The sequence below is a fragment of the Carcharodon carcharias genome, chromosome 1 (genome assembly GCF_017639515.1).
Source record: "Carcharodon carcharias isolate sCarCar2 chromosome 1, sCarCar2.pri, whole genome shotgun sequence".
Lineage (NCBI taxonomy): Eukaryota > Metazoa > Chordata > Chondrichthyes > Lamniformes > Lamnidae > Carcharodon > Carcharodon carcharias.
Window position 1 is genome coordinate 198,001,770 of NC_054467.1, and position 27,099 is coordinate 198,028,868.

General features: G+C 41.4%; 1 protein-coding gene across 1 annotated transcript in view; it reads right to left on the reverse strand.

Annotated features, from left to right (window-relative positions):
- The window catches only part of LOC121285018 (gamma-secretase subunit Aph-1b-like), an 85,501-nt gene that overhangs the window by 9,730 nt on the left and 48,672 nt on the right, over positions 1–27,099 (reverse strand). The gene's annotated exons all lie outside the window — the stretch shown is intronic.

A 27,099-nucleotide genomic window follows, 5' to 3' on the forward strand; every position in this document is an offset into this window, starting at 1 on the left:
TCTGGTTTCGGCATGGTGGCCATAAATTCAGTCACAACACATAGGTGAGGAGGGGGATGAAATTGGGCTTGTTTGCATTTGTTGTTCGAGTACCAAGAGATCCCCTATGGTTCCAAAGTGTTATCCACACTGTCCACACACTAACATGAATTGAACTACCAGAAGCATGTAGGTCACAATGTCAGTCAATGCTGCCATTTTAAAACTCAACCTCTAGCCTACACCCTCTCAGCCATGCACAGCAGAACATGACATTGAGCTGCATGAAAAACCCATCATCAGTGGCATGTAAAAGAATCATCATCATACAGGTTAGTTGCTGGTTTATTTCACCTGGCTGATGCTACAATTCTACACTTTTTTGGTGCTTCCTATATTGTTTCAAGATTCAAAAAATTACAGGAGTAATAAGGTTGGTGCTGAAGCACCTTGTGCTGACTTCAAGGTGTCTGCACAAAACAGTTTCTCCCAGACATAGATGCGTTAGTAGAGCTTTCTCTTGGAATACAGCATGACTGGGAGAATAAAGAGAAGCCACTGAGAGCAGGACAAGCTGCCAGAACAGGGAAAAGAAAGGAGATAAGGATTCTCAGTGGGAGTTCATATCCACGCAGCATGTTCAGGGAACAATTCTCCTACCTAAACTTCACTTCATCAGTAACTAGGACCATATTACCGATGGCCGTGAAGGTGACCATGGCTATGAACTATTATGTGTCTTGCTCCTTCCAGGCAGCTGCTGGAGATATTAGCAACATTTTACAGTTTGCAGTACACTAGCAGAAGAGAGGTCACTAAGGCTCTCTAGCTAGAGAGAGATAGCTTAATTTCATTCCCTCTCAACAGAGCCAATCATACAGAATGAACACGAGGGTTTCCAAGGTTTGCAGGCTTCCCCAATGTAGGGGGTGCCACTGGCAATATACACTCTTTTTTTCTGGGTGTTGTATGCCAATGCTGCCATGTACCTGAACCAAAGGGAATTCTACTGTCTCAACAAGCAGCTGGTGTGAGACCGCAGCATTCATGAAGCATTTATTATGCAGCAGTCCTCTGCTAAGTTGTATTTCAACCAACATGGCAAACTTGTGGTGACTGGGCAACAAAGGCCACCTTTTTTAATTCATTCATGGATGTGAGTACTGCTGGCATATTGCCTTTGAGATGATGGTGAGCCACCCTCTTAAACTGCTGCAGTCTGCATGAATTATAATTTTTTTTGCTGCTGTTTTGATACAACTAGGTGGCTTACTAGGGCATATTCAGAGGACAGTTAAGAGTCACCACATTATTACGGATCTGGAGTTGTATATGGGCCAGACTGGGGAAGGAGGGCAGGTTTTCTTCCCTAAAGGATGAGAGAGTCAGTTTGGTTTTTAGGATAATCTAGTACTTTCATGATCACCATTGATGGCAAGCACTGTATTCAGCACTGAAACATCTCAGTACATATTTTTTTCCCCACTCAGCAGGAATCAAACATTGGGTGGCTACTGCTTGTGCTGTAATGAAAACTTAGGCCATTGGCCATCAGGTGCTGCATCAAGCTTGGTTCCACAAGTGTACAAATGAAGCTAATCACCACTTCCATGCTGGAAAGGATGGACTCCAAGCTCCAACAGACTTTCTGGCAGATTTTCCAATGCACCAAGCATTTTGGTATATACATCCATCAATCTTTTTCTGTAGCTGGGCCCAATGAAGTCCTCATCTGAGTCCTCTGCAGCAGAACTAATGTGCAAACGTAGCCCTCTGGCGAGCTATGCTCTCCTTTCGCCCTTCATAGGGTGCACTGAGCTTGTGCAGTGTCTCAACGTATGCAGATCACTCCTCTGTGCTTTCCTCTAAATTCCATGCAGTGGAAATATGAGCTGGTGGATGAGTGCGTGAAATTGAGTGATGGTGCCTTCAACTTCGCTGTCTTATTGCACTGCCTGGGCATGTTTCACTTTAGAGTGAAAGGAAAAAGGGGCAAGGGTTAGATTCAAGGTTGCTTTTAGGCATGTTTAGGTGTACAGCAATTCAGAACGGACAGTATGTAGGGCAAATAGGGCACACAACCAGGCATATGACCATACAGCAATCTTAAAGGGACTGTGCAAACAGGCCACACACAGCAAAGAGAAATTAAGAAGGAGCACTGATATGTGGCGAGGGAAGAGGTGACGCAAGTGGTGTATGCTTTATTTTTATTCATTTACGGGGTGTGGTCGTTGCTGGCTAGGCCAGCATTTATTGCCCAGCTCTAGATGCCCTTGAGAAGGTGATGGTGGTGAGCTGTCTTCTTGAACTTCGACAGTCCCTGTGGTGTAGGTGCACCCACAGTGCTGTTAGGGAGGGAGTTCCCGGATTTTGACCCAGCAACAGTGAAGGATCAGCAATATATTTCCAAGTCAGGATGGTGAGTTGCTTGGAGGGGAACTTCCAGGTGGTGGTGGCCCCACATTTCTGCTGCCATCGTCCTTATAGATGGTAGTGGTCGTGGGTTTGGAAGGTGCTGCCCAAGGAGCCTTGGTGAGTTTCTGCAGTGCATCTTGTAGATGGTACACACTGCTGCCACTGTTTGTCAGTGGTTGAGGGAGTAAATGTTTGTGGAAGGGGTGCCAATCAAGCGGGCTTTGCCTGGACAGTGTCAAGCTTCTTGAATGCTGTTGGAGCTGCACTCATTCAGGCAAGTGGAGAGTATTCTATCACACTCCTGACTTGTGCCTTAAAGATGGTAGACAGGCTTTGAAGATTCAGGAGGAGAGTTACTCTCAGCAGGTTTCCTAGCCTCTGACCTGCGCTTGTAGCCACAATATTTATGCCAGCGTTATAGCTGTACTGGGACAGCTTGGCTGGGGGCATGGAAAGTTCTGGAGCACAGATCTTCAGTACTATTGCTGGGATATTGTCTGGGCCCATATCCTTCACCGTATCCAATGTCTTCAGCATTCTTGATATTAAGTGGAGCAAATCGAATTGGCTGAAGACTGGCATCTGTGATGCTGGGGACCTCTGGAGGAGGCCACGATGGATCCTCCACTTGGCATTTCTGGCAGAAGTTTGTTACAAATGCTTTAGCCTTATCCTTTGCACTGATTTGCTGGGCTCCTCCATCATTGAGGATGGGGATATTTGTGGAGCCTTCTTCTCCAGAGAGTTGTTTAATTGTCCACCACCATTCACGACTGGATGTGGCAGGACTGCAGGGCGTAAATCTGATCTGTTGGTTGTGGAATCGCTTAGCCCTATCACTTGCTGCTTGACACTGTGTTGTAGCATAACCAGCTACCAGGTTTTTAGGTATGCCTGGTACTGCTCCTGGCATGCCCTCCTGCATTCTTCACTGAACCAGGGTTGATCCCTGGGTTGGTGGTAACGGTATAGAGTGGGGGATATGCTGGGTCATGAAGTTACAGATTGTGGCTGAGTACAATTCTGCTGCTGCTGATGGCCCACAGCACCTCATAGATGCCCAGTCTTGAGTTGCTAAATCTGTTCAAAATTTATCCCATTTAGCACAGTGGTAATGCCACACAACACAATGGAGGGCATCCTCAACGTGAAGATGGGACTTTTTCTCCATAAGGACTGTGCGGTGGTCACTCCTACTGATATCATCATGGACAGGTGCATCTGTGGCAGGCAGGTTGGTGAGGATGAGGTCAAGTATGTTTTTCCCTCTTGTTGGTTCCCTCACCACCTGTCGCAGACCCAGTCTAGCAGCTATGTTCTTTAGGACTCGGCCAGCAGTGGTACTACTGTGCCACTGGTTGATGATGGACACTGAAATCCCCCACCCTGAGGTGCCCTTGTCAACCTCAGTACTTCCTCCAAGTGGTGTTCAACATGGGGTAGCACTGATTCATCAGCTGAGGGCGGGGGACGGAGCGGTGGTACATGTCCACTAAACAGGTGTGGGTTAATCACAATCCTGTGTCTGCTTCCAGGGCTAACCAATTTAACCCCAACGAGTTTAAGAGCAGCCAGAATCTTGCACCAGGCTTAACACAATACTAATGTTGCAAGGTTCATTCAGTTATCTGAAAAGCTCAACAAATGTACCAACCTAGTTTTGAACAAAAGTTATGCACAATAAAGTCAGCTATTTTTAATTATGGCGGACAGTTCTTGGTAAGTACTTTCAGGGAAATTTAAGGATCTGTACTTGTTTGAATTTGAGAGTCAATATAGTATTCTAAAAGGGAAATTCCAAGTCTATATCAGCTTCCCCAGGTGACAAAAAATACGAAAGAAACATTGCAAATATAAAAATATTATACGAAAAGATTATGCAGCATTAGAGCCGACAGGAGAATTTTTATCAAACACATATGGATATTATATCATACTAGTTTTTCTGCGAAATAAATATACATAATAGTTTCAATTTAAAATAATGTCTGAAGTTGTGATGCTCTATCGATATCGAAAATAAAGGAAAGATCCTTTACAGCAATAATTCCAATAGCTAAAGCAATTAAAGAATGGTGTATTTGCAGAAAATTCTGGAAAGGTTTAGAATTTCTACCATCCCCACCACCACCTTTCACAGCACTTTCCAAACCTGCGACCTGCAATACCTAGAAAAGCAAAGGCAAGAGGCTCAGAGAATACCACTGCCTGCAAGTCACTTTCCAAGTCACAAACCATCCTAATACGGCAATATATCACCAATATTTCTTTGTTGCTGGGCCAAGGTCCTTGAATGTCCTCCCTGACAGCATGTGGGAGTGCCTATACCACATGGACTGCAGCAGTTCAAAATTGCAGCTCAGCACCACCTTCTCAAAGTCAAATAGGGATGGGCAATAAATTCTGGCCTTGCCAGCAACTCTCTCGTTCCATGAGCAGATAAAAAAATTCTAAAAATATCTACATCGAAAGACTCTTCCCCAAATCTGTGGCCTCCTTCAGGCCTACAACTCTCCAAGTTTGGCCTCTTCTGCATCCCCAATTTTAACGAATCCACCACTGGCCATACTTTCAGCTGCCTGAGCCCCAAGCTCTCAAATTCCCTCCCTAAGCCTCTGGATCCCTTCCTCTTCCTCTAAGACGCTCCTTAAAACCTACTTCTATGACCAATTTCTCCTTACGTGGCTCAGTGTCAAACTTTGATAACCTTGCTGTGAAGCACTTTACTACGTTAAAAGCAGTATATACATACAAATTGTTATATAAAATATCAAAATGAATTATTTTTGAGAAGCAAAACTTGAACATTAAACAGAATTTGTTTTTTTCAAAATAATCTGCACTGACCACCCAACTTCTCTTCCAGACCCCATGCTGGCTGACAATATAAATAATTTCCTTTCCTTAGGTGTCCTGGCCAATACTTATCTCATTCCTACACTACAACAGTGACTACACTTTAAAGGAGGAATTGGCTGTACAATGCTTTGGTTGTGAAAAGTACTACATAATATTGTGTCACAGGATGACAAAATACAATTCTGCTGCAACACTTTACTGGACAAAATATCACAGCACCACAACTTGCAACAACTTGTACCACTGCAAAAGGGGAAGAAACATTTGGATTTTTAAAAAAAATAGGTGCAAACATTTTGGAAATATTGATCAGAAATGAAGTGTACAAATTAAATATATAATGAATCAGATTTAGATAGGTTTAGATAAAGTGGACAGAGGAATGCTGTTCCTATTAGCTGATGGCACAAGGATTAAGAGACACAAATTTAACATTTTAGGCAAAAGATACAGGAGGAATGTGACAAAGAACTTTTTTTTTTTTTTTACACAGCAGTAAATAATGACCTGGACACACTGCCCATGAGTATGGCGGAAGCAGAGATGATCAATGATTTCAAAATGAAATTGGATGGGCACTTGAAGGAAACAAACTTGCAGGGCTGTGGGGATACAGCGGGGAACAGAATTGACTGGATTACTCTACAGAATGGCGAGGGCGCGATGGGATGAATGGCCTCCTTCTATACCATTAAGACTCTGGCTTGAGATTGCTACCACAATTAACCAGTCTGAGTTAATTCTGATCAAATATCAAATCCCAGATGAATGCTGGAATCTGATGTCAGTTTGGGGCCTGTACCAAGTGGGGTCCCCATGATAGACTGGTGAGGAGAACTGCAATAGCTCAGTGCTTTCCACAGGCATGCCCATACCAGCTCCACACCTCATTGTACCATTACCACATAAATGATCTTCTTGGTGACCAGTCACCATGCTTCCTAAACAAAAACAGAATTACCTGGAAAAACTCAGCAGGTCTGGCAGCATCGGCGGAGAAGAAAAGAGTTGACGTTTCGAGTCCTCATGACCCTTCGTCAGAACTGTTCTGTCGAAGGGTCATGAGGACTCGAAACGTCAACTCTTTTCTTCTCCGCCGATGCTGCCAGACCTGCTGAGTTTTTCCAGGTAATTCTGTTTTTGTTTTGGATTTCCAGCATCTGCAGTTTTTTTGTTTTTATCACCATGCTTCCTAAGTGGTTCTTGCAATCACTGTGATGGTAAAATGTGTGAGATCTTCCCCAATAGGGTAATCAAAATGTAGCTTTAACTTCAGGCCACCTGTCTACTTCTTGCACACCTCCTATCCCCACCCTGCCGCCCACCCAAAAATCAACTACCTCAGCCAAGTTAGCCTTGCCTCACTATTCCAGTTTGAGAGCCTCTGGTTATGCCTCAGTAAAAAATCTTGCGATGTTTTTCTACCTTAGCAGGGTGCATTTATATACCGTTTTCGTTAATTATAATTTGGATATTTTCCAGCTTTAATAAAATTATTTCAATGTACGCAAAATGTGAAGCAGTCAAACAACTAGTAAATTATCAGAGAGATATGAAATAATATCTCAGAGTACAGAGTGCAGTATTGCGCTCTACATTACTGGAAGGATATTGTGGCTCTAGAAAGGGTACAATTAAATTCACTAGTATGGCAGGTCAGGACTTATCTCATCAGAACAATGCAATTTACGGGGCAATAGAAGGGTTTAAAATTATGAGAAGATTAGATAAGGAAAATAGAAGCAGTTTCTAGTAGTTGAGGGAACAAGAACAAGGGGCCACAGATAGACAACTGAAAATTAGAATTCACTTCACGAGAGACTAAGGCAGAAACTGTCAACGTTCAAGAATACACTGGATAGGCAAAGTGGTTGAATGGATTATGGAAAAAAAGATGGGTAATGTGGTTAGGTCTATTTGCTCATGTTGAGTGTAAACATGGACTAGATGGTCAAGTGGCCGGTTTTCTCCTTTACGATGCACTTTGGCCAAGTTTCTGGTGATCTGCCTTAATATTTCCTCAAGTAGCTTGATGTCAATTTTTGCTTTATAAATCTCCTGTGAAGCAGCTGGTGATATTTTATGTTAAAGGAACTATATAAATACAAGTTGTTGCAATTTCTATGTTCTACCCTATAAATGGGAAGTCAGAAGTCAAATAGATGAATAAATGGAAAGGTTAAAAATACAATGCTATCTTTGGATAGCAGTAATCATGGAAATTCTCAACCACCATTTTGCCAAACATCAATTATTGTTTACTTTGCCAGTTTCTACAATAGTACAAGGGAGTAAAACTGTGCATTGCCCAATTACTTGCAGGGAATCAGCAGCTTGCTGATGTAACAGATAAGACATTAAAAGCTGTTACTACAAATATACATTTACCAGAGTCATGCTTGTGAGTAAATACAACTGTTTCACTTTGGTAAGTTTTATTATCTAATAATTAGAGGAATAGGAGGCCAGCTCCAACCCCTGGTATGCACATTCTCTCCTACATGGGAACTCCAGGACATGTCCTGTATCCTGGATAACCATACATGCAGGAAGGGTCGTCAGCTATAGCAGCTCAAGTTCTAGGTTTTGGAACTTGAGCAGCAGCTGGTGTCATTGCAGCGTATCTGCAAGGTTGGGAACTTTGTGGATAGCATGTTTATAAAAGTTGGCACCACGCAGCTTAAGAATATACAAGGAGAGGAGGAACAGGGGATCACCAGGCAGTCAAGAAGAAAGGGTCCGATAATGCAGGAGTCCCTGAGTGCATCTCACTCTCCAACAAGTATGGAGTTCTGAAAACTGATGAAAGAGATGGTTCATTTGGGGATTGCAGCACCATGGGTGGCTCAGCTGTAAAAAAAGGGCATGAAGACTGGAAGAACAATAGTGATGGGCAATTCAATAGTTAGGGAACAGAGAGTGTTTCTGCAGCCACAGATGTGAATCCAGGATGGTGTGCTGCCTCCCTAGTGCCAGGGTTAAGGATATCACTGAATGGCTGCAGAGCACCCTGTGGGGGGAGGGTGAACAACCAGCGATGGTTGTGGTCCACTTCGGTACCAAAGAAGGACGTGGTCCTGCAGACAGAGTTCAGGGAACTAGGAAGAAAATTAGCAAGCAGGACCTTAAAAGTAGTAATCTCCGGATTACTCCCGGTACAAGTGAAGAGGACAGAGCAGGTGAATGCATGGTTGGAGAGATGGCGCAGGATTCTTGGGATATTGGGATCAGTTCCTGGGGAGATGGGGCATGTATAGGCCAGACGGATTGCACCCAAATAGAACCGGGACCAATTTCCTTGTGGGGTGATTTGCTAGTGTTATTGGGGACGGGTTAAACTAACTTGGCACGGGTGTGGGAACCAGGTGGTAATACTAGAGAGAAATACCAAGAATACTGGGAGAGACAGAAAGTACTAGAGTAGGGAATAGTAAGGTATTTATTTGATGAATGCAAATCCCCAAAAAGCCAAGTGCTGAGTTTGTTTGTCACTTAGTCTGTAGAGGGGTCAACTCCTCAGTAATGTACAGCACTTTGTGTCATTCCACAGTGTACAAGGGGTCTGTACTGATACGCCACTGTGGAAGTTGGCTGCACAGGGGCCTTGGCCTGTCCTGAACTTATTTAGCAAGGACCACTCTCACTGTGGTAGTTCAAAGCCTGCCATTCGACAGGTGGAGTTTGTCACAAGGAACTTATTAGTGACTTCCTGTGTTTCCAGGGGGGTGGTTAAAAAGCAAATAAGAGAAGCTAAGAGAGTATGAGAAGGGAATCCAAAAGTCTTCTACAGGCATATAAATAGTTAAAGGGCGATAAAAGGAGGAGTAGGGCCAAAAGGAGATTTACACATGGAGGCAGGTAGCATGGCTGAGGTATTAAATGAATACTTTGCATCTGTCCTTACTGAGAAGTTGCTGCCCTGGCCATAGTGAAAGAGGAAGTAGTTCAGACACTTAAAGGGTTTAAAATCGATAAGGTGAAGGAATTGGATAGGCTGTCTCTACTTAAAAGTTCAGAAGACGCCAGGACTTGATGAGACACATCCAAGGATACAGAGGGAAGAGAGAGTGGAAATTGCAGAGACATTGGCCATAATTTTATAATCTTCCTGAGACTCAGGGGTGGTGCCAGAGAACTGGATAATTGCAAATGTTGCAGCCTTGTTCAAAAAAAGGTGCAAAGATAAGCCCAACAGCTACAGGACAGTCAGTTTAACTTTGATGATGGGGAAGCTTTTAGGAAAGATAATTCAGGACAAAATAGTCAATTGGGTAAATGTGCGTTAATTAAGGAAAGCCAACACAGATTTGGTAAGGGCAAATCATGTTTAACTAACTTGCTTGTGTGTTTTGATAAGCTGAGAGGGTTTTTGAGGGTAATGTTTTGATGCGATGTACATGGACTTCTAAAAGACACCTGAAGTGCCACACATCAGACTTCTGAGCAAAGTTAGAGCTCATGGAATAAAAGGGACAATAGCAACATGGATATGAAATTGGCTGAGTAACAGGAAACAGAGTGCTGGTGAATGGTTTTTCAGACTGGAGGACAGTTTATTGTAGTGCGCCCCAGGGATTGGTGTTAGGACCCCTACTCTTCCTGATATATATTAAAAAGAGCTAGACTGGTGTACAGGGAACAATTTCAATATTTGTAGATGATACAAAGCTTGAAAGTATTGTGAACTGTGAGGAGGATTGTGAAGAACTTCAAAAGGGAATAAGTTGTTGGAAATGGGTGGGTAAGTGACAGGTGAAATTTAATGCAGAGAAGTGTGAAGTGATTCATTTTGGTAGGAAGAACGTAGACAAACAATATAAAAAAAGGACACAATTCTAAATGGGGTACAGGAGCAGAAGGACCTGGGTCTATTTCTGCATAAATCATTGAAGATGGCAAGACATGTTGAGAGCGTGGTTAATAAAGCATACACATCCTGAATTTTATCAATAGGGACATAAGAGTACAAAAGCAAGGAAGACTGTGTTAAACCTGTATAAGACACTGGTTCAGCCTCAAATGGAATATTACATCCAGTTCTGTATACCACACTTTAGGAAGAATGTGAAGGCATTACAGCGGGTGCAGAAAAGATTTACAATAGCAGCTCTGGGGATGAGGAACTCCAGGTGTGTAGAAAGATTGGAGAAGTTGGCACTGTTCTCCTTGGAGAAGAGAAGGCTGAGGGGAAATTTGATAGAGGCATTCAAAATCATGAAGGATCTGTTTAGAGTAGATTGGGAGAAACTATTCTCATTGGTGGAAGGATCAAGAGCCACAGGGCACAGGTTTAACATAATTGGTAAAAGAAGCAATGGTGACATGAGGAAAAACTTTTTCACACAACTATTAGTTTGGATCTGGAAAGCACTGCTTGAGGTTGGGTCAACTGAATTTTTCAAAAGGAAATTGGATCATTATCTGAAAAGAAAAAAAACTACAGGGCTACTGGGAAAAGGCAAGTGAGTGACATTAGATGAATTGTTTCTTCAGGGGGCCAGCACAGACATGACAGGCTGATTGGCCTCCTTTTGTGCTATAAACATTCATGATTCCAGAGATATTAATTTTGAATTAAATACAATAAAATGTAAAGTAAAATAAGTGACTTCACCAATAGGAATGGCAAATACTGTTTAATAATGTAAAATCATCAACAATTATATCCTATAGACCTTTTAAAAAAATGGAAAAGTTGGATGAACAGAGCTTGGCAAGTTAACCCTTGCAAATTACTAATTTGTCCACGCACATCTCAACTCAACACCCAAACAAACAATCTGGTGCCCTGAGCAGGAAAATGCTTCTCATCCAAAGCAGAATGTATATTGAAAAAAGGATTACAGTTGCCCTGAAAGCTCCTCTTCCTGCAAAGATTGGAGAAACTACTGCATGATAGCATTGACTAAAAAAAGATTAGAGAATAAAAATGTTATTTTGACCCAAAACCATGGCGTGTAATCCAAGAATTGAAGGTAAAATTTGTAATGTACTGAAACATAACAGAGTATTACTCTGATGAAGGATTGTTACAGAACACACACAGAAGCATGTTTGATTTTAGTCTTGCAGACTTGTATTTTCTTTAAGTTTCCAATTCTCATGCCTAAGTAACAAACAGCTCTCTTAGGAAACTTGTAAGCCAATACTACAACGGCTTGCCTTGGAGTCTTCCATTCTCAAAGCCCATCTCCATGGCAATGTGAACTCCATTGGCCTTGTACCTAGGGTATCAATTTCTAGATCTGCAATGTGCCTGCTCAAAAAGATTATGCAAGATCCATGACTGAGATATGGCAAGTTACCTGTGCTCTTAAATTATTATTGAATACCAGGATTTCACCCACTTAAGAAAAGTTGTTCTAGTCAAAGGTCAGTAGCAAAGAAATGAAATAAACAATGCACACAAACAATCTTTTGGACATCTAGAGAACCAGATCAGTGCTATTTTAGTGGCAAGCACAATATTTTTGACAAGTCTTTAGAGACCAGCTGAAAAAGATCCTTTGCCTCATTAAATATTTTAATTTATCTAAACAAAGTAAAACTCAACTTTCTATCTGCTTAGGCCAAGACTGGTGGCGCACAATGCCTTCAAAAGATATTCAATTAGAGAATCACAGAACTGTTAACAGTGCAGGAGACCATTCGGCTCATCATGTCTGCACTGGCTCTCCGAATGGACAATTCGCTTATTGCCATGATCCCATTTTCTCCCCATAACTCCACACATTCTTCCTCATCAGGTAGCAGTCTAATTTCCTTTCGAATGCTTCAATTGAACCAGCCTCCTCCACACACTCAGGCAGTGCATTCCAGACCCTAACCACTTACTGCGTTGTGTTTTCTAAAATCGCTTTTGCTTCTTCTGTCAATTACTTGTGCCCTCTTGTCTTCGATCCTTTCCCATGTGGGAACAGTTTCTCCCCTTCTACTCTGTCCAGAACCCTCATGAATATCTCTATCAAGTCTCTTCTCACTTTCTTTTCTTCAAGGAAAATAGTTCTAACTTCTCCAATCTATCTTAATAACTAAAGTTCCTCATTTCTAGAACAATTCTCATGACTATTTCCTGCAGTCTCTCCAATGCCTTCACATCCTTCTTAAAGTGCAGCGCCCAGAACTGGATGCAATATTCTAGCTGAGGCCAAACTAGTGCCTAACACAAGTTCAACATGACCTCCTTGCTCTTGTAGTCTATTAATAAAGCAAAAGATACCGTATTCTTTATGAAATCCTCTCTCAACCTGCCCTGCCACCTTCAATGACTTACGCACATATACATCCAGGTCCCTCTTGTACCAACTTTGGAATTGTACCTTTTATTTATATTGTCTCCACACGTTCTTCATATTTCTCTGCATTGAACCTCTTCTGCTTCTTGTCCACCCATTCCGCCATGTCCCTTTGAAGTTCTACAATATCCTCCTCACAGTTCACAATGCTATAACTTTGCTCACAAGTCTTTTGTTGGCACTATATCAAATGTCTTTTGGAAGTCCATTTACACCACATCAACAGTATTCTTCTCATCAATCCTTTCTGTTACCTCTTCAAAAAACTCCAGCAAGTTAGTTAAACAGGACTTTCCCTTAAGAAATCCATGCCATTTCCTTCATTCACCCACATTTGTCCATGTGTTTCATTCCTCTGCTCTTTCCCCATGGCCCAGCCAATTCTTTCTTTTCAAGAATATATTTAATTCCCTTTTTGAGACTTGCTATTGAATCTATTTCCATCATGTTTTCAAGCCGCGCATTAACAAATTGCCACATAAAATATCTCCTCCTTTCCCCTCAGATTAAAATCAATTTTTATAAATATGAAGTTTGTAAGTTTATGATGTTTTGGGATTGTCTACTTAAGGTAAAGTAGAGTAGGTAAAGGGATCATGTGGCCTGTTCCTAATCATGCTTGACAACAAGCTCGGGTGGTTTGGTTGCTTTGGGGACAGTGAGGCCGAGATTGATTTACTGGGAAGAAGGGGCAAGATGTTTACACCTGTGAACAACGGCAAGAATATTTGTGATGATAGTGGATAGACATTTAGTCCAAATCTCAAGGTGTTGTTGGAATATCAGGTTTCGTAAATGGTTGTACTTTAAACTGTCTATTTAATTTCAAGACAGAATGGAGCTGGGGGTCCAAAAGGATAGCTAATTAGCATTTCTACCTGGATACAAAGCCCCTGTGATTCATGTTGCCATGGAGATGGGCTTTGAGAGGGGAAAAGAGTCCATAGCACGCCATTGTAATAGCCGTGAGAATTTAAATGAGGCTGGAAGATTTGCCTAGCTGTGCCTAGAGGGAAGAACCTCCAGGGTAACCATCACCATAAAAGTTAGTTCAGGGATTAGACATTATCCATCTGGAAAAGGAAAAAGGAAGCAAGCTATCAGGAGCTGAAAATGGCTTTGGACTGGTTGAGAGAGAATAAAGCCACTTAAGGGACAGTGTAAAATATAGTGGGGGATTTTCATTCATGCTAAAAAAAGGTTAAATGGGGTATTTCTTTTCTGTAGTTTCGAGTATAAGTTGCCTACTGAAATAGTTTTTGGTTAATGTTGCTTTTGTAAAAATCTTAAACTTTAAATCTTGTTGCGTGATCCTTCCAGTTGGTCACAGAAATTCAGATATCTTTTGAAAAGTTATCAGTCTCGTAGGGATCGTAACAAATTATGAAGATTGGTTTTGATGCATCACAAAGAAACAACATAAGATAAAAGGCATGCCAGGAATATCAGGCAGCACCACAGCAGCACTGTCTGCATTTACTATTATGTCAAAAACCTTATTTGAAGCCACTGGCACACCTGAGACATAAGTGATTCTGCAAATTCAGAATTCACAAAAAACCAATTGTAAATCTGTGTCATCTACTCTAAGAACATCTGTAACCAACAGGCACAATAAGGATGGCAGAACCAGTCATAATTTAGATCCCCTCACTCTTCAACCTCTGCTTCCACCTCTTTACAGGCTTGACATTAGGATAATTGCAAAATTAAGCAATAGGCTCTCCATGCATTTATCAAACAAGTGATGCACAGTTCAGCATGACCAGAGTATCATTTCCTTTCCCACTGAATACCAACAGCAGTGACACACACTGAAGGAGGGAACACACTATCTCATTTGGTAGTACAGAACTTGAGTATTGCTATAAAGGTTCAACAAAAAAAGTCACTTTTTTCAGCAATACTCAAGTTCTGTCCTACCAAACAACTATTTGCATACCTGAGACAGAGGCACAACAAAGATCAAATTCACGATAACAACAACATAGTTCAACTTACAGGCAAGTTAAGAACAGGTAAGCTATCAAATTTCTCCAAGAGTGCATTAAACCCAAGGTTGTGCCAGTTTTCATTTCCAAATTTATAAATAATGCTGAAATGAGACAGTCCCACGATTGAGTGAGCATTTATATGAGATGAGACTGAACAGATTGGTAACAGGGTTACTAAGTTACGCCATGCCCAACACTGCGTTTGGTCTGAGGTGCGCAAATTCCTTTCATTTTTTGATTTGATCATTTATGCCACTATATTGCGTTAATAGATGACCGCACCATAACAGTAACCATTTTAACCATGTCCACACTGTAAACTCACTTAAGCTGAAGCAGTTTGGCAACACAATTAACATTAAACTTGTAACAAATTTCTCTGACCACATGTTCTCAGAAAGAGGAGTTTGTTCTTGTGCATGGCTTCAATTTTGGTATGCCTTCGTCCTAAATCAAACAGGAAGGGATATTTGCTGAGTTCGAACATCTCTACTCCCAATTATCCTGTCACAAACACCCCTCAGCGTCCACTGAAGACGCTGAATCCTTGAAAGCACACCTAGCTGATCTAGCACATGCATTTTGCAGGATTCCAAACGACCTGATTTTCACATGAATGCAAACGTCTCACAACGTTGCGAGGCCTTAAGACTAGCCCCGAAATATACATCAGTAAACCTGACAAAGGGACAGGAATAGTCATCCTTAACAGCACGACTATATCAACAAAATAGACATCATTCTCAATGATGAATCCAAATTCATATCCGTTGGACCTGCCGTTCAATACGACCGCATGGCCCTGCTCGAAAGTAAGCTTAAAAAAATGCTTGTTGGACTTGTGTAAGAGCGATGAGCTGCTGCGTGATATATATGACAGTGTTCATCCTCACAGCTCGCTGCATCTGCATAGGTATGGCTGGTCAAGACACAAAATGCCCTGTCTTATCAATGGCTGGTTCTGCACAACATGAATTGGCCAAATGGTTGGGTGAATTGTTACAATCAGTTTTGAGTAAGTTTTCCACATACGTGGTGAAGGATTCATTCACATTTGCAAAGACCATACAGGACTTACATATTGATAGCAATGCTGTGTTCATTTGCTCATTTGAAATTGCTAGCCTATTCACCAATGTTCCACTTAAGGGTGCCATAGATATATGAGCTGCAGTACTATATCATGGTGATCTAGGCCCGCCAACATTGCGTGAAATCAGTATTCATCAAATTTATGAACTCGGCAAATGGGGCAGTTGAGTCCAGTTTTAATGACACCATGTGTGCCCAAATAGATGGTGTTGCCATGCGAACCCCTCTAGGCCCAACTCTCGCAAACACCTTTATTGGATTCCATGAGAAACGGGTCTTCGATGGAATGACACCTAACCTCCTACCCGTCACACATTTCTAATACATGGATGATACATTTGCTATATTTAAACACACAACTGCATGTAATAATTTCCTTACATGTTTTAATGGGTTCCATCCTGCACTCAAATTCACCTTTGAAATGGAGCAGTCAAATGAAGTCCCTTTCCTTGATGTACTAGTTGAGAGATCTGCCAGGCGGTTCTCTGCCATGGTCTACCACAGCCTATTTTCACTGGTCAATATACGCATTGGGATTCTTATAGCTCCAGACACTATAAGGTTGGCCTTAATGGCAACCTCATAAATAGGACCCAAACCATATGCTCACGATGCAAACTTGATGCCAAAATAGAGCACAAAGGCATCCTGCAGGATAATAGCTACCCTGATCAGATCATTTCATGCTGTATATCACGCAAACTTATGAATTGGCCTAAGGCTGTCACTTTCAGCCCTGAAAAGGTGTCCAGTCTAGCTCAGATTACCCTGAAAGCGCAAGATATCTCAAACATTTGAGCAACAGGTGAAGCTAGCAGTTTCACACTGCTACTATGCAGCAGCAACACAAGTGGTAACAGGATGCTGTTGTCAAGCCAGAAAGACATTCTGCCTAACACACAATATGAACTTCATGCCGGTATGTTGCTATGAATGTAGGTCGTATGTCCCAAAGACTGGAGGATAGTGTCAAACAGCATGTCCCTTCCGCTGTTTGCAATGGGCCAGGTAAAGACCATACCCAACCATCCCATGCTTGCAAAACTCAAAAGTGTCCAACATTAGATAGGGTTCCACAATTGGACAACATTTGCCAAATAATCCTTAGTGTGCTAAGAATTACACTGACAACCAATTTAAGATTGTCAATCGGGCTCACAGTGTGGTGCATTTGCACATACTGGAAGCTACACATATTAACACACAGGGCCCTATTCTTTGCAGACAGAAAGAACATATACACCTATACATATTGTGCCCGTTTCAGCTAAATAAAATAAGTGATAGCCATTTGCTGGTTCATTCCTCAGGGCAATGCCTTAACTAATCAGAGTCAAGCTGCCTGGCTTAAATTTCAAACAATACTTGGCAGTTATCTGTCAGTAACCATCAACTGGTGCATTCTCCATGGCAATGCCACTACCAGAGCTCACTTGCCAACCATTCAGCAGTCTCTTCTCATGCATTGTTGTTCCCTTCACTTTTGGTATTCTTGTGAATTGTCCTGATGAGGACAAGACAAAAAGCTTCAACAAAAAAAATCTTCCAGCAATACTGTTGTATTTCCCAAAGCAGATTGATCATATGAAAGTCACGTGCCCATATGCAGTCCATCTCATGTGTCCGCCATGCGTCATGCATTTCAATTGTTTTGCAATGATTTTATGCGTTTAGTCCTATAAGGGTGAGTGTGTAAGGGTGCCAGTTGCAGCTTGAATGTTGTCTAATGGAACACAAGCAATGAAAAAGTTATCAGTGCACAAGGCAGTACTAAATGTTGACAGGCAACACTTTGTGACATGCATAGTTGGATCATCTATCTGTTAAACAGTACCGCTAGGTAGTCTTACCTTGGCAAATTCCTTCTAGCATCCCATCGTCAACCAATTCTCAGGTCCTGCAGATGGTATAAAGCGCAGATAACGGCTGCATTGCTATCCTCATAGGAGGGTGCTCTAGAGTGGTAAAGAGATCAACATCGCACCTTCCTTGTGCAACAGCATCTTCAATTCACCAGCCATCAAACAAGTGTAGTATTGAATCTGATTCAAGACATTTGTTTTACACCTCCCAATTTATTCTTCCAGCCTCGTGTTCTATAGCTCCTTACAGCCTTTATAAACATTAAAATATACTTCAAGTATTTACAGTCCTGTTAAAGGTTGCAAACATCTTTTTCTGCCTATAAACAATCACTGACTTTTAAATTCATGCAATAGACCTTACATATCCAGTATAACTTCCCCTTTTCACCTCAGAATTCTTAACAGTTATGTGATTACAGATGGAAGGATAATAAACTGAAATATTATCCAACAGAATGCAGGAAGCACAAAGTCAAATCTTGATTTTGATTCATAGATTCCAATGCTTGAGGTTGGTACTTTTTCCACACAGTGTCTTACATCTGTGATTACAGTGGAAAAAGTAAAATCAGGTCCTGAATCGAGGAAATATTTCTAGTTTCTGGTTACTTCCTACCCACATTCCAGGCTCAAGACTGTAGTTTTATTTGTATTTTAATTCACACTCAGGCGTGACACACTTCAACACGTGGGCGTTGGTGACAAGGCCAGTATTTGTATATTTCTAGTTACACCTAAAAGTTCTTTTTCAACCACTGCAGGGTGATACAACTAAATGACTTGCAAGGCAACTTCAGAGAGTCAACCACGTTGGTGTGGGAATGAGGCATACAGGATAATATTTCCTTCCTCTTGCTTTCCTTTCCTTCCAGTGCATCTTGCAGACACACTGCTGCTAGCGTGTTGGTGGTGGAGGGAATGAATGTTTCTGGATGGGGTGCATCTATCCTTGTCAAACCCTTTAAGAATTTCACATGTTTCAATGAGGTCACTTTTCATTCTTCAAAACTCTAGGGAATATAGACCCATTCTATTCAATGTTTTTCAGTTTCTATCTTTCTAATTGATGTTGCATTCTACCTGAAGATAATTGGGATTAGATTGCCACTTGACTATCATTCCACATCTCAATAACTATGAAATAATCGTGTCAGTGCAGTAATGGGCAAAAGCTAACGAGGCACCGGAGGGATTTTCCAGGACACCGTCCATTAACATGCAGTCAAAGGGCTGCAGGTCTAAAAAGTGCTTCCCACAGGCAGTGGCTGCTTCACAAGGAACTTTTTAAAAAATTATTTGTTCATGGTGGGTGTCACTGGCCAGGCCAGCATTTATTACCCATCTCTAGTTTAAGAGTCAACCACATTGCTGTGGGTCAGGAGTGATATGTAGGCCAGACTAGGTAAGGACAGCAGATTTCCTTCCCTAAGAAAGGACATTAGTGAACCAGATGGGTTTTTACAACAATCGATAATAGTGTCATGGTCATTAGACTTTTAATTCCAGATTTTTATTGAATTCAAATTCCACCATCTGCTGTGGCTGAATTCGAACCCAGGTCCCCAGAGCATTACCCTGGGTCTCTGGATTACTAGTTTAGTGACAATACTACTATGCCGTTGCCTCCCCATAGAACTGCAGCAACAGCCTGAAGTGGAGGTGCGCATTTCGTCAGGAGCAAAGATAAGCAACACACTGCATAAGTTCATTACTTGCATAAAATTTCAAATCCATGCAATGCTCAAAACAAATGACAAAATGTGATAGAAAGTAGCACTAAATAGGCAGCAATGAATCCACCACCCAAGATTATGTTCAATTGTAGTCAATGGTATTGAATTTTGAGCAAGGCCAATGAACAGTGCCCATTTTGCTGTATTGCCCAAGAAGTATTTTTACCCAATTTCTACTCAACTTTACCTGGCAGCAGCTGACAATCCCTTTAAGTATTACTTTGAATCGCTATCTCCTGAATTGTACAGCCCACTGCTGGTGGGTGAGAGCAGAAACTGGTGGCAGTCAGGCAGTGATTGCTTAAAATAGAATCCTTTCTGCATAAAAGCTGGCAGAAGCCTCAACTGTACAACAGGACCTTTAGCTGCCAGGATTTATATCAGCTCAAAAAAAGTGCTGGTAAGTTGGAGCTCCGTGAGCGGCATTATTTTGTGTTCCCTACTGCCCTGCTTTTAGCACACACAAGGCAGTCATGTGATGGAAATCACAATCATATTTCTAGAAGGGTGACTTGTTATTCTAGCCAGATGTGGTATTAGTGGTTTTAAATTGAAATTACAGACTTCCAAGAATGCTTCAGCATGGAGAATTTCCCATACTCCAATGAATATAGGAGCACTCAAACAGCTAACATACTGCTGACTAAGTAGGAGACAATCACAAGAAGAAATAAATTCCTTCACAACCTGCTGGATATGCTTTTTCATATCACGTGGCATCTCTTGGGCACATGTTAGACTGATACAAGTATGTTGATTGAACACCTCCCATTTCAGCATTGGCTGCAAATGTAGTCAAATAAACATCTGCCAGCCCTCATTGCATAGGAAAGGATGCCATGTTGTTGACAGATTGCATAACAGCAATGAGGGCAAATCGGTTATTCTCAACCAGTTATTAAAACAGCACTGAATCAAACAAGTACAAAGTGAACATAAAGCATTTGACAAAGTCATTGATCTAAATTTTACTGTAGTAATGACAGAAAATTTGCCACCATTCACAGGTGAGCAACTTCTGGCATCTGCACATGGGCAGTTAAGTGCAGAAATTCAGAAGTTTCTTTTAGGTGACTGTGTTTTGCCATCAAAACAGAAGGATAACCAGTGCAGATAACTTCTTGGTTTGCTGTGTGTGAATATTCTTCAATGTGATTGGCTGTTTACTTTGCTTCTTCGCATCACTGTTGTTAAATACCTGGCCATTCCCTTGACATAGCGCCAAATTCAAATCAACCTCAGGAAAGATGAAAATCACGACACTAAGTTTGTTTGATCTTTGCAAACAGATTTCTGCAGCATCAGCAGTGAATGTCGTTGCTTCGCTGCTGTCTGCAATATCCTGTCTCCAGTCCCCAGCACAAACTCCATTCCTTAGTCGCTGACTCCATCCCTCTCTCCATAGCAATGGTACAAGGTTGAACCAGACTCTTCACAACCCTGGTGTCATATTTGACCTCAAGATAAGCTTCCAACCACATATCCATGCCATCACTGAGACCACTTGCTTCCACCCTTGCCCAACTCGGCCCCTGCCTTTAGCTCATCTGATGCTGAAATCCTCATTCGTGTCTTGGTGTTGTCTCTAGACTCGACTATTCCAATCAACTCCTGACCAGACTGCCATCTTCCATAAACTTATGTTCATCCAATTTTATAATGCCCAAATCCTAACTCTCCCCAAGTCTCATTTGCCCACCACACATATGTTCGCTAACCTACGTTAGCTCCTAGTTGAACATCAACTTGATCTTAAAATTTTCATCTCTGTTTTCAAATCCCTCCATGGCCTCGTCCCTTCCTATTTCTGTAATCTCCTCCAGCCCAACAACTCTGCAGGATATCAACACTCCTCCAATTCTAGCTCCTTGTGCAACCCCTCAGCTACCAAGGCCCTAAGCTCTGGAATTCCCTCCCTAAACCTCTTTAAGGCACCCCTTAAAAACCTATCTCTAACCAGCCCTTTGGTCACCTGTACTAATATATCTTTGTGACTCCATGTCAGGTTTTGCTCCTTGACACCCCTGTGAAGTGCCTCAGGATATTTTACTACATTAAAGGATCTATATAAATGCAAGTTGTTGTTGTTGCTGACATACGTTGAGTTCATCCCGTTTTATAAAACTTGCTTTTTATCCACTACCAGTGCCTTGATGAGTGAAGTAAATATGCATATTCACATAAAGGATAAAGGAGAATATTAAATATGCATACATTTCAACTGGTAGTTCTGCATCATAATAGACTTCAACACAATAGTCTGGCAACATGTTGCTGTTTATTATCCTTATTATGTATCACTAAAACAGATAGGATTAGCCAATATAAAGATATCATCTAAAACATCAAACCTCTGCAGTATGAAAGCACTGCGCTGGACCTCTATAATGTCTCCTACAAAAGGGCTGGCTGACTTTGGACCTTTATCCATCTTAATCTATTTTGATACAGCAACATGTGATTCAAGCGATCATGTTGTGTTACTCTAGTGGTTCCTAAGTCAAATAATTGATCCATCTCAGATTAACCTCACAATCCGCACCAAAAACACCAATATACACATTTTCAATAAAAGCTCCGGAAATTATTCTTTTATCCTGTTAACATCACTGGTGAAAATTGCCGATCAATTAATTACATGCCAGTCACTTTAAAGTTGTTATTTAAATAGAAAGACTTTTTACAAAGCATGCAATCTTCCAGCAGCAGAAATTAATAATATGAGCTGGTTTAAGAAAATACAATGGGATAAAAATTGATAGCATTTTAATCAGAGATCAGTTTCCTTACTTTGGAGCCAATGGCCCGGATATTGCATCAGCAACAAATGAATGGTGTCAACCATTCATTAAAAACTTACACTTGTGTATGCTTTCTTTGGGCTTTTGCAATGGAACATTCTGTGATTGGAAGTTAATGCTGAACAACCTCTATGGTACTGAAAACTAACTTGTACAAATGTGCAAATTTGTTCCTAAAAATTTTTAATTATTATTGGAGATTGTGAAAAATTAAAAATGTAAACCCTTATTGTGATTAGAAATCCATTTTGGCACCGCACCCTCTACGGGCAGTTTGGGAGCAGTGCGAAAAAAGCTAGGACAAGTCCCAGTGAAGAATCCTTACCCAAGTAAGCAGAGTACAGATTAGGAAATGCAAGTTAGAATAATGTCAAATCATGTACAGAAAGCTAAATAAATAAAGGTGGGATTAAGAGGGAGAGAGAAAGATTTTAAAAAAGGAAAGCAAAAAAAATTACAATGCCAGAAAAGTTGCTTGGCACTAATTAAGATTTAATATGCCTTTAAAAAATTACTTACACTAGACAGACAAGTGCTAACTTTATCTGGTCAGATGAGGAGAAACTTCTTTAGCCAGAGAGTGGTGAATCTATGGAATTCATTGCCACAGAAGGCTGTGGAGGCCAGGTCATTGAGTGTATCTAAGACCTAGATAGGTTCTTGATTGGTAAGGGGATCAAAGGTTACGGGGAGAAGGCGGGAGAATGGGGTTGAGAAACTTATCAGCCAAGATTGAATGGCGGAGCAAACTCGATGGGCCAAATGGCCTAATTTCTGCTCCTATGTCTGATGGTCATTCTAGTGAGCATCTATTGTGCAAGGACTACAACTTCATGCCGTTCCATGTGTTTAATGCTGGGTCTCTTGCCAAGATTCCAGTATATCACAGTCTCTGGAAGTACAACTCGGATAACAACTTCCCAATTTCTGCATGCGCTGAAAGTTGCTGTCCAACTGACTCTAATAACAGTGAGCACTGATGATTCACAGTTACTTTTACCCACAAAACTTCAGGCCAACTTACTTTGCTTACACTCTAAAGAGAACTATACACTGCATAAAATCATTCTTCAAATAGTTTGAGCTTATTATATCCCTAGGCAAATATTGAATTTCAAGTAAATAGACTGCTCCACATAAACACACATTGTGACTGGCATGTAGAGTTCCTTAACTCTATTCTTGCCTTCTGATAAAAATTCACTTTGAACTCATCAGCCCTTGCCCAAGATCTTCATCTGCTGCTTTTAAAAATGAGATTTGGTCCTTAGTGTTAATTTTACTTAGATGTACCAATTTTCTACATGGTTACCAGATATAGCATAAAAACATATACTGTCAACACCATCTGGAACAATATAAACTGAGATTTCAGCATGTGCACAGCTTGAACGGTTGGATAAGCACCGAAATACAGCGTATACAAATCCTAAAAGCATGTTTGTATGATCTCTAAGTTTTCAAAAACTTGAGTGGATTTTTTTTAAACTTTTATTTCCAAACTTTGGCAACAACATTTAATGAAAAATTAATTTTTACCATCAATTGGTTTTTTACTCTTTCTCATTCTCATACATACAGATAAACATAATAAATTAGAAGCCATGGAAAAGTTATGGCGCAGAAAGAGGTCATTCAGCCCATGTGCCGGCCAGAAAAAGATGGAAAAGAAACTAGTCCCTCATTTTAATCCTAGCTTCCAGTACCTGGTACACAGCCATGCAGGTTACAGCGCTTCAGATGCAGATCCAAGCACTTTTTAAATGAGCTGAAAGTTTCAGCCTTAACCACCAAGTTACGCAGTGAATTCCAGACCCCCACCACCCTCTGTGTGAAAAAGTTTTTTCTCATGTCCCCTCAAATCCTTCTACCAATCACCTCAAATCTATGCCCCCTGATAATTGACCGCTCAGCTAGGGGAAACAAGTCTTTCCTGTCTACCCTATCTAGACCCCTCATAATTTTGTACACATCAATTAGGTCACCCCTCAGCCTCCTCTGTTCTAACAAAAACAGCCCTAGCCTATCCCGTCTCTCCTCATAATAGCAATTTTCAAGCAGCATTCTTGTAACCCTCCTTTGTATTCTCTCCAGAGCAATTATGTCCTTCCTGTAATACGGTGACCAGACCAGAACCGTCTGGCCTAATCTGCATTTTATACAGTGCCATCGTTACATCCTGGCTTTTGTATTCAATAGTTCATCTAATAAAGGAATATGTCCATATGTCCACCTGACCTGCCACCTTCAGGGGCCTGTGGACATGCACTCCAAGGTCTCTCACTTCCTCAACCTCTCAATATCCTCCCATTTATTGAACATTCCCCTGCTTTGTTTGCCCTCCTCAAATGCATTACCTCACACTTTTCCAGACTGAATTCCATTTGCCACTTTTTTGTCCACTCAACCAAACCATTGATATCATTCTGGAGACAACAGCTATCCTCTTCACTATCAACTACACGGCCAATTTTTGTGCCATCTGCAAATTTCCCAATCATACCTCCCACATTTGTGTCTAAATCATTAATATATACAACAAAAAGCAAGGGCCCCAAAACTGAGCCCTGTAGAATACTACTGGAAACCGTTTTCCATTTGCAAAAACATCCATCAAACATTACCCTTTGTTTCCTGTCGCTGAGCCAATTTTGGATCCAACTTGCCACCTTCCCCTGTATCCCATGGGATCTCACTTTTCTGACCAGTCTATGTGGAACTTGTCAAATGCTTTACTAAAATCCATGTAGACAACATCCACTGCATTACCCTCATCAATCCTCATTACTTCCTCAAAAAATTCTATTAAGTTAGTAAGACACAATCTTCCCCTAACAAAACCACGCTGACTGGCTGCCCCTGATCAACCCGTGCCTAAGTGACAATTTATCCTGTCGCAGAATTGATGCCAATAATTTGACCGGTCTATAATTTTCTAGCTTATCCCTTACGCCCTTTTTAAATAATGGTACAATATTTGCAAACCTCCAATCCTCTGATACCTCACCCCTATCGAGTAAGAATCCTCAGAGCATCTGCTATTTCCTCCCTGGCTTCCTTTAACCGCCTGGGATGGATCCATCTGGTCCTGGTGATTTATCCACCTTTAAGGATGCCAGTCCCTCCAGTACTTCCTCTCTCTTATTGCATTTAATACTTCACACTCCTAAATGTCTAAATCATCCTTCTCCTTAGTGAAGACGAAGACAAAGTACTCATTGAGGACCCTGCCCACATTTTCAACATCAACACACAAGTTACCAAGTATATCTCCAATAGGCCCTACCCTTTCCTTAGTTATTCTCTTGCTCTTAATGTACTGGTAAAACATCTTTGGGTTTTCTTTGACTTTACCTGCCAATATCTTTCATATCCTCTTTTTGCTTTCCGAATTTCCTTTTTTACTTCACCCCCGTACTTTCTATACTCCTCTTGGCTTTCTACAGTATTAAGCTTTTTGTGACTATCATAAGCTTTCTTTTTCTGCTTTATCTTGGCCCATATGCTTCAGGATAACCGAGGGTTCTAGATTTGGCAGTACCACCCTTGTTTTTTGTGGGGACATGTTGGATTTTGGAAGCCTGAAAGAGACAGCTGTTGTGACCATGTTGGTGTGGCAGCTGCAGCTGGTCTTGGCCTCAACTTGAACCTGGAGTGCTGGCTCCACGGTCTGTCCCTGGGATGCTGTCTTCAGGCATCTGCAGAGATCTGGATGTCACAGACAATTCTAGTCCGCTCTCCTTTGTCCCCACCTATCACTGGCCTTCTATCCAGCTTAAACCTGCTCCACCCCCTCAAGCAGTATAAATTTTATCACATTTCTACTTCTATTCAGCTCTGAAGAAGAGTCTTATAGACTCAAAATGTTAATTCTGTTTCTCTCTCCACAGATGCTGCCAAATCTGCTGAGTTTTTCCAGCATTTTCTGTTGTCATTCCTGTGAAGCATTGTTCAGTAGTGTTCCAAACAATAAGTCACCAAACCACAAGCATGGGATGAAATTCTGAAGAGGAAAGGTCAATGGGTTGCCAACACTGAGGTTTCATCACATGACCTCACAGCTGCTGTCCCCCTGACCCCTGCACTCCCATCACCAATTGCCTAACTTGCCCAATTTCACAAAGCATCACCTCCTCACTCCAATTAGAATGTGAATAGACTCTTGTTTATTGGACTGGATGATTCTTGACTGGCAGTGAAACAGTTATATAAATATTGGAGATGGGAAGAAAAACTAACAAAACTGTTTAAAGGGCACTAAAAAAAAAAAAAGCACTTTTTAATGCCCCTATGATTCCCTCCCCAACCCTGAGTTGGTCACAACAGCATCCTGGAGATTCCAGGGCAATCCTGGTGGGCTAGCAACCCTGGACCGATCAGAAATAATTATATAGGAGAAATATCCAAAAAAATCAACATAAATATGTCACATAGAATACAGTTGGAAATCAGTCTGAAAATGCTAATACTAATCAAACCACGAAGGCTTATACAAAGATGATATTTCTTATCACAGCTAGAGGTGGCTCATTAAGGGCAACATAAATGCCTCCTGCCTTATCTGGACCTGGGCTCAATCCTTCTGATAGCAAAAACCAGTGAATCTTAGGATAAACAAGTGACCAGCCATGTTGAGATACTGGTGCTTCATTAATTTGAAGATCTTTAAGGATGACAACAGGGACTTGTGGAGTGATTTACCCGACTTAGGGCTGAACTCTAACCCAGATTAGTCAATGTCCAAAATATGTAGCCAGCAGATAAGGCACCTCCTGGTAGCTTGTATTTGCAAAATCAGCCCTAATAAACACTGGCCAGAATTTTACATGTTAGATTTGGGCACACAGCCAACCCAGAAGAATGTTAAATCACACATGATGACATCGAGCACACGTCCCGACGTCTTCACGCATTCATGGTCAAGCAGGCATGCGCAGGAATCGGCAGCATGCCCACCAACAACTATTCAGCCATCCACGACAATTAAAAGGGCATTTAGCTTGAATTATACGCCACCTGTGCAATTTTTAATTCGGTGCACAGGCAACAGGGGCAGGCAG